The sequence below is a fragment of the Pinus tabuliformis genome, chromosome 9, assembly GCF_031772625.1.
Source record: "Pinus tabuliformis cultivar Carrire ecotype Pingquan chromosome 9, CPIR1, whole genome shotgun sequence".
Taxonomy (NCBI): Eukaryota; Viridiplantae; Streptophyta; class Pinopsida; order Pinales; family Pinaceae; genus Pinus; species Pinus tabuliformis.
Window position 1 is genome coordinate 79,809,058 of NC_142307.1, and position 13,609 is coordinate 79,822,666.

A 13,609-nucleotide genomic window follows, 5' to 3' on the forward strand; every position below is an offset into this window, starting at 1 on the left:
AATTGAAAAAATAGATCAACGACTTAGAAATCAACCTCTTCAAGGGGGAAACCTCCTTTACATTACACAAATGGATAATTCTTGGATGATACAAATGACAAAACCTCCTTTCTATATATAGGAATCTAAGGGGTCACAATATAACCAAAGCTGACCTAACAATAATAATATAAGGGCACAAAAATAACAATAGTGGGCTTCTATGGGGCACAATAATAACAATATGGGGACAATAATGGCACAACAATAACAATAAGGGATACAATGACAATAGTAATGGGGGAATCACTAATATTATAAGGACCTAATAATTAATTAGTTTTTACCATATATGACCATTCATTAGTTTTTACCATAGTGATTTACAGTATTCACCCATGGTATTTGAAATATAACAAAAGTACATGACTGTAGGTGAAAAGGTACTTGTAAATAATATGAATATGGAACTTCTCCATTGTAAGAGCCATGAAGTTTTCCATGATGTAGTCTTATGGCATTTTTACCATTTAATAAACATAATTAAGCAATTTTCATGTTATTATCTCCCTATTATTTTCTACGCACTTGTGACAAATTATATTGTAATAATATTTAGTCTCATTCCTTAAACAACCCAAATGAATGGTATCAAAGCAATCTACTCCTTATCATTTCCTAGCGCATGTCCCCAACGAGGTCAAGGTATAGAGAGTTCAATCTCAAGCTAGCTTCACTCGTGGGCAATCACTCTCACCAGCCCAAGTGACCTCTCATAGTGTAAGAAAAGAGATATGATGGAGTAAGAGATGCCGTTAAGTTCTTTCTCAAGGAAGCACCCATGTAACAGGATGAATGAGATGATGGAAAATTTCGTGCAAATCCTTCAATGACCACCAACAATGATCGAGGCACCTTTAACAAGCAACAATTTTGGAGGTGTGAAAACCTTCAAGGTATGGGATAATTTTGATATCCCCTTATTCAAAGGCCAAATAGATGTAGTTGCTTTGGATAAATGGTTAATATTTTTAGAAGTTTACTACTCTATCCAATATTTTTTCAACAACAATAGCACTTTTGTGCTCCTAAAAGCCCTTCCCCATGTTAAATATTGGTAGGAAGGTTATCGAGAGAGACATAGGGAAGACAAGTATGGTATATTTAATGTAGGCCCTACATGAGCCACTTTTGTTGATGCCCTAAAGGGGCGATTTCTACCCTGTTTGGGAATATGATGATTAGAACATGAGATCGATAACTTTATGACAAAAGAGAGACTAGACAATGCCATAGTACACCGATATTTTCCATGCCTTATGCTCAAAGTTGGATATCAAAGACTTTGAGAAACACCTAGTTTTGAAGTACAATACTGGCTTACATATCTACATCCAAATAGAGATGAATTTCTTATACATCTCCTCACTAGGATCCACTTATTGATATATGTCGTTAAACTATAGCATAAATTGAAGCAAAGGAATAAGTGAGAGTTTGGGTCGATAAATCCATTGCAACAGAAGCCTGGAAAAGGAGGTTGTAACTCACAAAACAAGGGACAAAGTAAGGAGAGCTAACCTCAATATAATGAGCCCAAATTACAGGCAAAGAACGGTAATGGGAAGTTGAAGATGGACACTAGAAATTGGTGTGAGCTCCACAAGAACTCTGTCACAACACTAATGAATGCCATTTGAAACAATCATTGTTGATTAAGATTAAAGAGAAAAAAAATAGTCTTTCGCTCATATTTTAATTCATAATAGGACAAATCAAAGTCCCGTGAGCTAATTCCTCCACCTTTTCCACTCCAAATTCATAGAGATGGATGATAGATAATATAATGATCCAATTCAGATAAAATTGTACGATCATTAATTAGTTTTTACCATATATTACCATTCATTAGTTTTTACCATAGTGATTTACAGGTTCACCCATGGTATTTTATAACCCATCGTATTTGAAATATAACAAAAGTGCATGAATGTAGGTGAAAAGGTACTTGCAAATAATATGAATATGGACCTTCGCCATTGTAAGAGCCATGAAGTTTTCCAGGATGTAGTCTTATGGCATTTTTACCACTTAATAAACATAATTAAGTTATTTTCATGTTATTATCTCCCCTGTTATTTTCTATGTACTTGTGACATATTCTATTGTGATAATATTTAGTCTCATTACTTAAACAACCCAAATGAATGGTATCAAAGCAATCTACTCCTTATCATTTCCTAGCACATGTCCCCAACGAGGTAAAGGTATAGAGGGTTCAATCTCAAGCTAGTTTCACTTGAGGGCGATCACTCTCACCAGCCCAAGAGACCTCTCGTAGTATAAGAAAAGAAAGACGATGGAGTACGAGATGCTATTAAATTCTTGCTCAAGGAAGCACTCATGTAACAGGATGAATGAGATAATGGACAATTTCGGGCAAATCCTTCGCTGACTGCCAACAGTGATCGAGGCACCTTTAATAAGCAATAATTTTGGAGGTGCGAAAACCTTCAAGGTAGGCTCAATAACTTTGATATTCCCTTATTCAAAGGCCAAATAGATGTAGATGCTCTGGATAAATGGTTAAATTTGCTAGAAGGGTATTACTCTATCCAATATTTTTTCAACAACAATATCACTTTTGTGATCCTAAAAGCCCTTCCCAATGTTAAAGATCGGTAGAAAGGTTACTAAGAGAGACACATGGAAGACAAGTTTGGGATATTTAATGTAGGCCCCACTTGGGCCAATTTTGTTGATGCCCTGAAGGGGGAATTTCTACCCTGTAGGGGAATATGATGATTAGAACATGAGATGGACAACTTTATGACAAAAGAGAGACTAGACAAAACCAGAGTACATCGATATTTTCCATGCCTTGAGCTCAAAGTTGGATATCAAAGACTCTGAGCAACGCCTAGTTTTGAAGTACCATACTAGCCTATATAGCTACATCCAAATGTAGATGGATTTCCTATACATCTCCTCACTAGGATCTACTTATTGATATATGTTATCAAACTAGAGCATAAATTGAAGCAAAGGAATAAGTGAGAATTTGGGTCTACAAATCCATTGCAACAGAAGCCTGGAAAAGGAGGTTGTAACTCACAAAACAAGGGACAAAGCAAGGAAAGCTAACCTCAATATAATGAGCCCAAATCACCTATAAAGAAGGGTAATGGGAAGTCGAAGAAGGACACTGGAAATTGGTGTGAACTCCACAAAAACCCTGTCACAACGCTAATGAATGCCACTTGAAACAATCATTGTTGATTGAGATTAAAGAGAAAAAAACAGGCTTTGGCTGATATTTTAATTCATAATAAGACAAATCAAAGTAGACCATTAATTCAAAACCCAATGCTACCATTATAATTCCAAAGATCCAACTAGAAGAGTCATAGGGGCTTGAGGAGGAGCACCTCTTCCATTCATATATGTGGATGATGGGGACGCCACTACATTTCATTGTTAACAATAGGAGCTAGAAGAACTTGATCTCAACCAAAATTGTTAAGAGATTGAAGCTACTGACAATGCCACACCCACAATCATATACCATTGGTTGTTTGAGTCATGGATGAGACATTAGTGTTAGTTAACAATGTAGCCTATTCTATGGCATGATCCCTTCAAAGACAAGGTACTATGTGATCTTGTCCCACTCAAAGTTTGTGATGTTCTTCTAGGATAACCTTATATGTGGAAACATCATGTTGTCTACGAGTCTCGTCCACGTAATGTCATTGTTACTCTAGGGGGTCAACTCTATAGGGTACGTGATGCAGTTCTAACGACTATAATTTCATTGATCTCAACAAAACAATGCTGAAAGGTAATCTCCCATACTTCCCATACTTCCAAGTTTGTCCTCTTCATAGTTCAAGGAGAACAAAAGGTCACCGCGACCACCACAACTTCATCAAAAGCTCTCTCTACAGAACATAAACATGTGGACTAGCTCATAGAAAGGTCTAAAGACATATTCACCTCACCTACAAGGATGTCTCTACACTTCTAAGTCAAACATCCACATACATGGGATGAAAACCTTCTATATGCTCAACATGATTGTAACAAAGCTCTCCACAACTCTATTGGCCATGTATCTTTTCAAACGTGTTCGGGGTTCCAATAAGAAACCCCTATGGATGTCACTCTTTTGATTGCATCTTCACTAACAGAGTCCTCCCATGCTTAGGTCGAAGATGATCAAGTAGCCAAAATTGTTGAATGGATCTAACACTTACAACAAAAGGTTCATAATGTCCTACGAAAAACCAATGCTAAGTAAAAACAACAACATGACCATCACCGAGCTCCACATAAGTTTCAAGCTACAATGGATGAAATCATGGACATAAAGATGAAAGATATATGTTGACAAAACATACAATTCTACTAGGTTATCAAAGCATAGTAACTTCTTCATCAAGGAAAGTGGCTCACCAAGAGAAAAATTCAATAGAAGTTTCCCCATTTGACTAGGGTACTTGACATAATTGAGAGCATCACTTCCTAAGGGGGGAGGATTTGATCCAAGTGGATGTTAGTGAATCACCACAGTCAATAATGGTTTTCTACTATTAGTGGTTTACAAGCCCATGTTTTTGGTATAAACCATGGTATCCATCGATGGTATTTGCAAGGTGGAAGACAACAAAATAAATCATAATGAAGTGGGAAAATTACAATTGTACCATCATTAATTAGTTTTTACCATATACATCCATTCATTAGTTTTAACATCGTGATTTATGGTATTTACCATGGTTTTTTATAACTCATGGTATTTATCCATGGTATTTGAAATATAATGAATATAACAAAGGTGAAAAAACACCCGTAAATAATAGTTTTTACCATATACAACCATTCGTTAGTTTTAACATCGTGATTTATGGTATTTACTATTGTTTTTTATAACTCATGGTATTGTTGAATTTAGGCTTCTGTGATCCATATCAAGTATTGAGAAGATTTTCGGCGTAAATCACATCGTATTTCTTTTGTTGACACATTTCAAACCAACAAGTGTGGTTCATCGTCAGGACAAGTTGAAGAACCAAACCATGGCAACAGTTTAAATAGAGAGAGCAGATCATCAACGACTATATTTGACCAAGAAACGATTATATTTGACCAGGAAGCTGTATTGGACTAAGGGATAGGGATAGGGAAATTAATTTAAAAGTTTGTTTCGATAAATTTATTACCATAATTGATTAAATTTTACTATTTGTATTTAATGAGAAAATAGATTTATTATTATTATTAAAAACTATATAAACTAACGAATATAACAAATATAACAAAGGTGAAAAAGGCACCTATAAATAATATAAATATGATTGCAAGAGACATAAAAAATTTCATGATGTAGTCTTATGATATTTTTATCATTTAATAAAAAGAATTAGGCTCTTTTCATATTATTGTTTCCTCCACTATTTTCTATGCACTTCTCACATATTTTTTTGTGACAATATTGAATCTCATTTCTCGGACAATTAAGATCAATTAATAATTTTTATCTTTCTCTCAAAAATAATGTTATTTCTCATTTAATGTATTACAATTCTAAATCATTCTCAATTTCATAATTGTTAATTAAAACTTTATAATTTGAAATTATTTTCTAATAATTAGTCTTATGACGTAATGTTTAACAGTTTGGCTCAGTCGCCCACGGCGCTTTGGATTGACAGTGAATGGGTTCACTGTTAAGGCACTCCTTGCGATAGATCACTGATTCAAATCCCCCGTGAGTGCTTACCTACCAAAAAAAAAACATTTTGGCTAAGTCAAATTACTTAAAAATAAAAATTAAATTAAATAAAAATATTAATGTAATGTAGTGTAATTATTTTAAAGCGTTTGTCCATGGGGTTTTGGATAGATGGTGATCGGGTGCTTTGTTAAGACACTCCTCGATGTGAAGTCACCAATTCAATTCCATGCCTCAATTGATGATAATATATTGGACATAATGAAGATGTAGTCGTCCCAAGCTTACACCAAAAAAAATATTAAAGCGGTTGATATAAATAAATAAAAATATAACTTTATAAAAATATAAATGACCCGTGGTATTCATGTGGAATATAGCCTATTTAAAGGGGTAAATTAAACTAACCTAGATTCATCTTAACTCTTAATCTACCAAGGGATGAGAGAGATCAAATCTCTTGAGATGCAAACCTTTTTAAATTAAAAGAAATATGATCTCTCTTGATAAATCTAGAATTAAAATAGATCTAGAATAGTTAAATTTAAATTTGCAATATTAAAATTAAATTAAATTCATTAATATATATATATATATATTAATTTAATTTAAAAACAAAATTAACATTTAAAAAAACACAATTTTAGAGTGAGTAAATTATTTATTTATTTAAGTAAAAATACAATATTTATGTATTTAATATAGAAAATGCATGATTCATTTCCTCTAATTTTCAATCATCTAAATATTTTAAAATGAATTAAAACTTTTAAGAACAAACTTTTATTATTAAGATGGTTATCAATCCATATAATAAGGATTCACAACAAGTTTGTTAATAAATTTAGAAAATAATTCCATTAAAATTAAATCCAATTTATTCATTTAATAATCTTCGGTTCAAAAGAAATACAGAGTTAAGATAAAATATACTTAAATAAATATATATTAACAATACACATCAATAACCTAACTAAATATATATTAACAATACACATCAATAACCTAACTAACTCTTTTCGGAGATTTTTTTTTAATTAATAAAATAATATTATTGATTATCACGATAACAATATCCCTTATTCTAATATTTATATTTTAAAAATCAATTGAATTTATATTTTTAATAAAAATATTTTTAAGTTTTCATATTTTTAATAATATTATTATAATGTTTTGTCTATTAGGTTTTAGATAAATTTGATTGGGTGTTATGTTAAAGTACTTTTTGATGTAAAATTATTGGTCCAATTCCCCGCGCGTGGAGTAATATATTGGACATGATGAAAATATTGTTTTGTCAAGCTTATAAAATAATAGTATTATAATGTTTTAGTAATTATTACAATAAAATTGTCCATTAGGCGCAAAGTAGATGGTGACAAGATGTTGTGTTAAGGCACTTCATGGTGTAAAGGTTACTGGTTTGAAACTCGGTAGGCGAAATCCAACCATGCTAAGGGTAGGTGTAGCCTTAAGTCAAATATAATCAACGGGTGATTTTGCCAACTTAAATGCCTCTAATTTGTAGCTACTCAAACCACAAATTAAGAATACCAATAATTTCATAACTTAATAAACAAAATTTTATAATAATAAAATGATCTCTCATTTTAATATTTACATCTTAAAAATTAGAGAATTTATATTTATACACAACAATATTTTTAATAATAATAATATAATGTAAAAATAATTTGTAATTTGTAAATGGTTTTTATGAATATTAAATTCTTATCCATAATTCTTTTTTCCCTTTGAAATTTTCCAAATTTTCCAAAAATTAGAAGTTTTTTTCACAGAATAAAATAACTAAACTTTAAACTAAATGGTTTTTTTAATATTTTGTGATGGTAGTAACACATTTCTCTATCTTTGGCAAGAAAATAAAAAATATTTGTTAAAGATTATATATAAATAAATAAAGATTAAATAATATATTTATTTATATAGAGATTAAATAATATATAATTATTTTCAATTATTAATTTATTGGATATTTCAAAATATATATAATTTAATTTAAAAAAATTTCAAAATATAGTAATAATTAATTAATTTTTTTGTTAAGAAAAAATCATAACTTTCATTAAAAGAGAAAATTACATTATGTATTAAAAAAAAAGCCATGTTGCTTGCCATAACAAAAATAAATAAAAAAGATTAATATGCCATTTATAATGTCCAGGATACAGTGTAGTCCATGACTGATATCTACGAGAGATAAAAGCATATATATCACCTACCAGTGTGAAAAAATATATAAAGAATATACGTTTGTAATAATTATGCAGTTAAGTCCTAGATTTTTACGAAAGGCTTGCAAAAATGAAAATATATAGATACCTATCCATCTCTCTGCTTCATGACCTTCCAAATGCCCTTATTCTGTGAAGCACCTGCGAGTCTACAGTGGTATTTCTTTCCCTCCTCCTCTGGAGGATGCCTTTAAGTAAGATCAAGAGTTGCACCTTTTTAATTCTTCTCCCTTTGAATTCGATTAACTTTCATTTTTGTTAATGGCCAAAATTTAATTTTAACATGACGTTGAGACTCTTAAAGTCCATGTACAACCATTGTCATGCCTTGTGCCTCTGATGTGCTTCTTCTTATGTAGGCCGGAATGAAATAGAGATTGATGAATCCAGTAATAATTAATTAATTATAACAAACTAAAGTGCTAAAATTATCAACTTATTTTAATATGTTTAAAAATAAATTTTTAGTTAATTAAAATTATTTTAAGTTATATTCTAAACCCAAAATATAATTCAATTTAAATGATATGCATTAAAGATACCTACTATCTTTTATAATTTTTATTAAAATTTCTTATTATATTTACGTCGATAGGCGTTTCTTCTTGAAAATGGTCAGACCAACCTTTGTCTAACCGTTTGACTTTGGGCTAACATTTGTCCCATGCTATGACAACGACATTTGTCCCCTTCAGGTGTGTATTTCTTCTGGGATATATCTCGTGATAAGTGTCTCTTAACGGACAATATTTTACTGGGACACCAAAACCGCTTACTGTTACGCTTGCTTGAGGATATCTCAATTTTGTAGGTGGATGTAGTGGTGGGTGGATGCATTGTTACGCTTGCCGACGGGGTGGAGTCATCTATCCAACTACAGTTCATAGATATTTCGCCCTCTTACTGTTACATTTGTCGCAGTCTCCCTGATGAATGCATTGGGAGGGGGAGGTGGCGTTATCATCCAAATCCTCACATATCCTATACAGACAGTGAGTTAAATTGTGAATTTGAGTTGATATTTTTGTGAATTTACGCTTGAATTTAACAACAACAATAAATGAATGAACCAGTGGATTTAAGGTAGGCTTTCATTGTTGGCACTTTGCAATAGATGTATCAGGTTTCAATACCTAGGAAAAGATTTGAAGATTGAGTGCTGGAGGGTCTCTCCCAAATCTCATTTGTAACCTCAGATTTTATACCATGGAAGGCCATTGGAAGAGGTTGAGAATTGTACATAATTTCTGAATGGAATTGTTCATCCTGTCTTGCCAAACGTTTAGCATTATACCTTTCCTGCACCGTATTTTCTAGAGCTTGCTTAAGAGGATGTGTGAAGTCCATGTTCATCGAAGGCAAATCAGTAAGTCTTGACAAGTTGGGATCATGCATACCATGCAATGATCAACCTTCAATGCTATGATCGTTAGGCTTAGCGCGCTAAGTTGCTTGGAGATTCAAATTTAATAACTGTGAGTGTAGTGGTTGTGTATTCAATATCTACTGATGCGGTTGGTATAAATAAAGGTATGTAGGGTAGGTTCTTGTGTTTGTACAAACTCACCAGACTCATTTAATAGCCCAAACTCCACGCACATGTCTTTCGTCAATTAATTGTCATTGAAATAGCAAGGGAAAATGATTAGTGGATGATGATGTGGCTGGGAGTCATGCCTAATACCTTCTTGCCTTAACATAAGTTGATCAATGCTACTTCCGCCAGAAGAAATGTCACTCTAAGCATAGCTAAGATCATACATCTCAGGAAGTAATTGATTTAGGCATGTATAATGCCATTGTCGTTGGTGCTCCAACTGCATATGATGTTCGGGTTGCTACTGATGTGACTGGGTCATGGTATTTTTTATCCGGGAAGCATCCCAAGCCAAAAAAAATATTTAAGGGAAACAATGATTGAGATTTTAGCAATAGCTTGTTAGCATTCCTTTATTTTCCAAAGAGAAAGGGCAAGGAAGACATATCTATCAAGATGAAAACCACATTCCAATTGCTACCAAAACTCGTGCAATCTACCCTATACAACAACAAGAACAAGGTAGAACAAGATTGTTGTCGTTAAGAGTGAAAACCAACTAGCACTAAAAGGGCTCTTTGTTGGCTCAAATTCTATGCACATTTGTTGTACTTTTCTTTTCGTCATGGAAACCCAAACTCTGGGCTTTATTTGTCACATACTATTCTTTATATAGCTTGGCTTTTGGTATTCGAATGGGCAATCCTACAGTTTGCAGATGTATCATAAATTTTCTCTTGAAGTAAAAGAGTGGATGACGTGGAGACATGGATTAGATACAAATGGTTGGCCTATGGAGGGAAGCAACATTTTTTTTTTTTAAGAAACGGGTAGCATTTTCATTATATAAACTAGAAAAGGGCCCAGTCCCTTACAATCTTGAAGAGCAAGCTCTCAGAAATATTCATTAATTTAAACTGAAGAAGGACCCAATTGCTACCAACCTTATTTACATATGAGCTTTGTACATAGTCTATACTGTAAACTTTCCAAAAAACCCCACAGTATTCTATACATCGACAAAACATAATTATAACTCAAAACAAAACAACTACCCGCTACTACTGTTGGCTGGATAAATCGATCTTGCAAACAAGGCCGATCTCCCTAGTATCAAAAGATATATAGCAATAAGCAGACAAACAAATCTATCTTTCTCTAAACATATGCGATTCATAAATAAAAACTATAGAGGTGTTAAGACCCTACCTTAAGTCCATCGCTAGTTTGTAGCAGCCATCCTTCAACTGTCCGAAAGAGTTTCCATTTGAGAACCTGCAATCACAAACAAGCAAACATCAAATAGCACATGCATAGCTAATATCATAAATCATGTTCATTATGGTGATCAAGGAATCCATAAAATAAACCATAAAACAATAGCTTATTGAGAAAAACAAACTTATTTGTATTAACTTTGAAGTAGAAGAACCTTACAATTCTTTCAGCCTTGATGTTGAACAAGCTCTTCCCAGGGTCCGAAACATGAGTCTCCTTTACTTTGACAAGCCTTACACTCTTCCAAATGAGATCAAAAAGGTATGTAATCTCTCCTCATAAAAGCTCAATTAAGAAGACTAAGTTCCAACAACATTTCACTTCAAAAATATTCAACTTTCAACCCCTTCAGTAACCAGCCTAATGCTTCATTTTATAGTGCAGAGGAAGGAGGTTACAGGTCCACCTATGAAGGGATAGAGTCCTCCTTCAAAGGGATAAGCTCCTCACATCAAGGGGTTAGCTCCTTAAGGTATGGGATGCATCCTTAAGGGAGCGAACTTGCCACCTCAAGATTCCTTCCAGAAGCTTCTAGAAATGACTCAAAGTGAGTTTTTAAGAATATACTTGCGCCTTTTTAACTTTTGCAGGCATCCGCACCCATAAAACAGAGATAGAGCAGTCAGGTGCACAAGAGACATGACCATTAGGTGTGGGACCGCAGGTAATGCAAAGAGAAAGTGCGGAACTAGAGTTTTAGAGACTTTTGAGGACTTTCTCTTATTTTCAAGGCTTGATATGAGGAACTGAGGCTTAAGATTTGCAAAGGAGGAAAGTATGAGTGGTAATGGACTCACATAGATTGTAGAATGTCAAGGTGACAGTCTTTTGTGCAACAACTACCAGGGTCAATTTCTCTACAAGCTTCTTCCGTAGTTGTAACCAATTCTTCAACACTGCCCACTCTAGGTTCTGGGTCCCAACCAGTCGCAGCGTCTGCAAAACCAATAACGTTGGGGACCAGACTGTCCCCGAATCAAAAGACTTCCTTTAGCACCTCGACCATTGCAGACTCCACTTGTATTTCAATGTTCTCGATCTTTTGTTGTAGATTCATCATGTCTATTCACAAACTTTCCATGGTCTTTTGCAGTAGTTCCATGTCTTTGCCAAGTCCCGACAACTGGGCGTACAAAAATGCCATGTTTTCATTAATCTCCTTAATTATTTCCTTTACCACCTGCTTGCATGAATTGTCAACCAGACCTTCTATATTCCTGGAGCATCTTGACCCTGTTCTGCCACCACCGTCATTGCTTGTAAAAGCCATCTTCGTGGCGATTCTACCATGTATTGTTAAAATCCTTTGATTTACCATTCGCAACCAGCTGCTATAAATAATGGCGTGGTTAATTCTAACATTCCTTGTCGTCTTGTCCTTCATAAATACGAGGCAATTTAACATCAAGGTGTAGCAGCCACCCTCCATCTCCTCCACTGCCAAAACTAGCCTGGAGCGAAATGCGATGGTACCTGCCTCCCCACGAATGTAACTATATTAAAGCACCAGGTAAATAACCAAGGACACATCGCCCACCTGTCATCGCACATGACCTTCGATCTATGACTGCCACACCTGTTCCATAACTCCTTACCAACCACCCGAGCTCCCAACGCACTGCAAAGGGCCATCGGGGATATAACCTTATTAACTGCCAATTTGATATGCTGCAGACCCGTACCCCATCTATACAACGTCGACCTGGAGAAGTTAATACGAATCAGGGAATGTGACATATTTTAATAGAGTGATTGATACTTAAGAAGCTTTGCTCCAAGGCCACCCCAATGTTGGTTTGCATGTCTACCATCTTGTTGTTAGCCCGCAATAGATGGAACATATCAACCATTTCAATTTTTTTTTAATAAATAATTTATCCTAGTAATTATCGAGGAGGATTCAACTTTGAGGAGGTTCTCATTCTTGGAGAGCTTCAAACATTTTTGAATTACTATCATAGAGTCACCAATGATAATTAAAATTTTGATTCGGTTAGCCATGCTAATATTCAAACCCTTCCAAAGAGAGAGAGCTTCAGCTTGATTTTTCGTCGTGGTGCCTAGTCCCCATGCAAACTTTATTTTTGTTTTTTCTTTGAGGTTTTCTATTACCCTTCCCGCTCCGGCCTCCCCGTAGTTAAGCAACGAGTATTACAAAGCATTGTATCATAATGGTTTTGCTTGTCATTATCATAAATTGGCTAACAAACGGTCCTTTACATTTTTAGTAGGGAACATAACAAACTCATTTTCACAATTGCGATAGTAAGTTATGCGTCCTTGTTTATTAATTATATTGCATATCAATTTAGAATGAACCCAAAATATACTTATATGTGTTGATACTTGTAGTTTTGGAAGTTTTTTTTGAAGTTCAAAATTACTAAAGCTCCATCATTAGGATTTTGACTCCCTGTTCTATGGTATTGGCAGTTTGTTCTACACCATGCTTCAAGTGGGCACTCCCAATGTAACCTTACTTGTAGCACTTGACAATGGCAGTGGTTTGTGCTGGGTGCCTTGTGATTGCTAGGAGTGTGCTCCTACTTCTGCACCTTACCATGGATTATTGTGTATTGTATTTTCATCTTTCCCCTGTTATACATACTAGTTTTACCTTAATCTTTTGATTTATTCTTCTTATCAACATTTATGTTAAATTGAACTGTTGGTAAAATCTACTTAGACAATAGCTTCTGAGGCCAAATAGACAAATCACATGCATGATGATATTTCAGGGATGGGTTTTTGTTTCCATGAGTTTGTTTTTTCCATAAGCATGGTGTTGATGAAAATGATGAATATAGAAATGGTTGTGAACTA

The 13,609-nt window shown here is 34.0% G+C and overlaps 1 pseudogene; it reads left to right on the top strand.

Annotated features, from left to right (window-relative positions):
- Positions 1–10,133: 10,133 nt before the first annotated feature.
- Positions 10,134–13,397, top strand: LOC149147199 (aspartic proteinase-like protein 1; annotated as a pseudogene).
- The last annotated feature ends 212 nt before the right edge of the window (positions 13,398–13,609 follow it).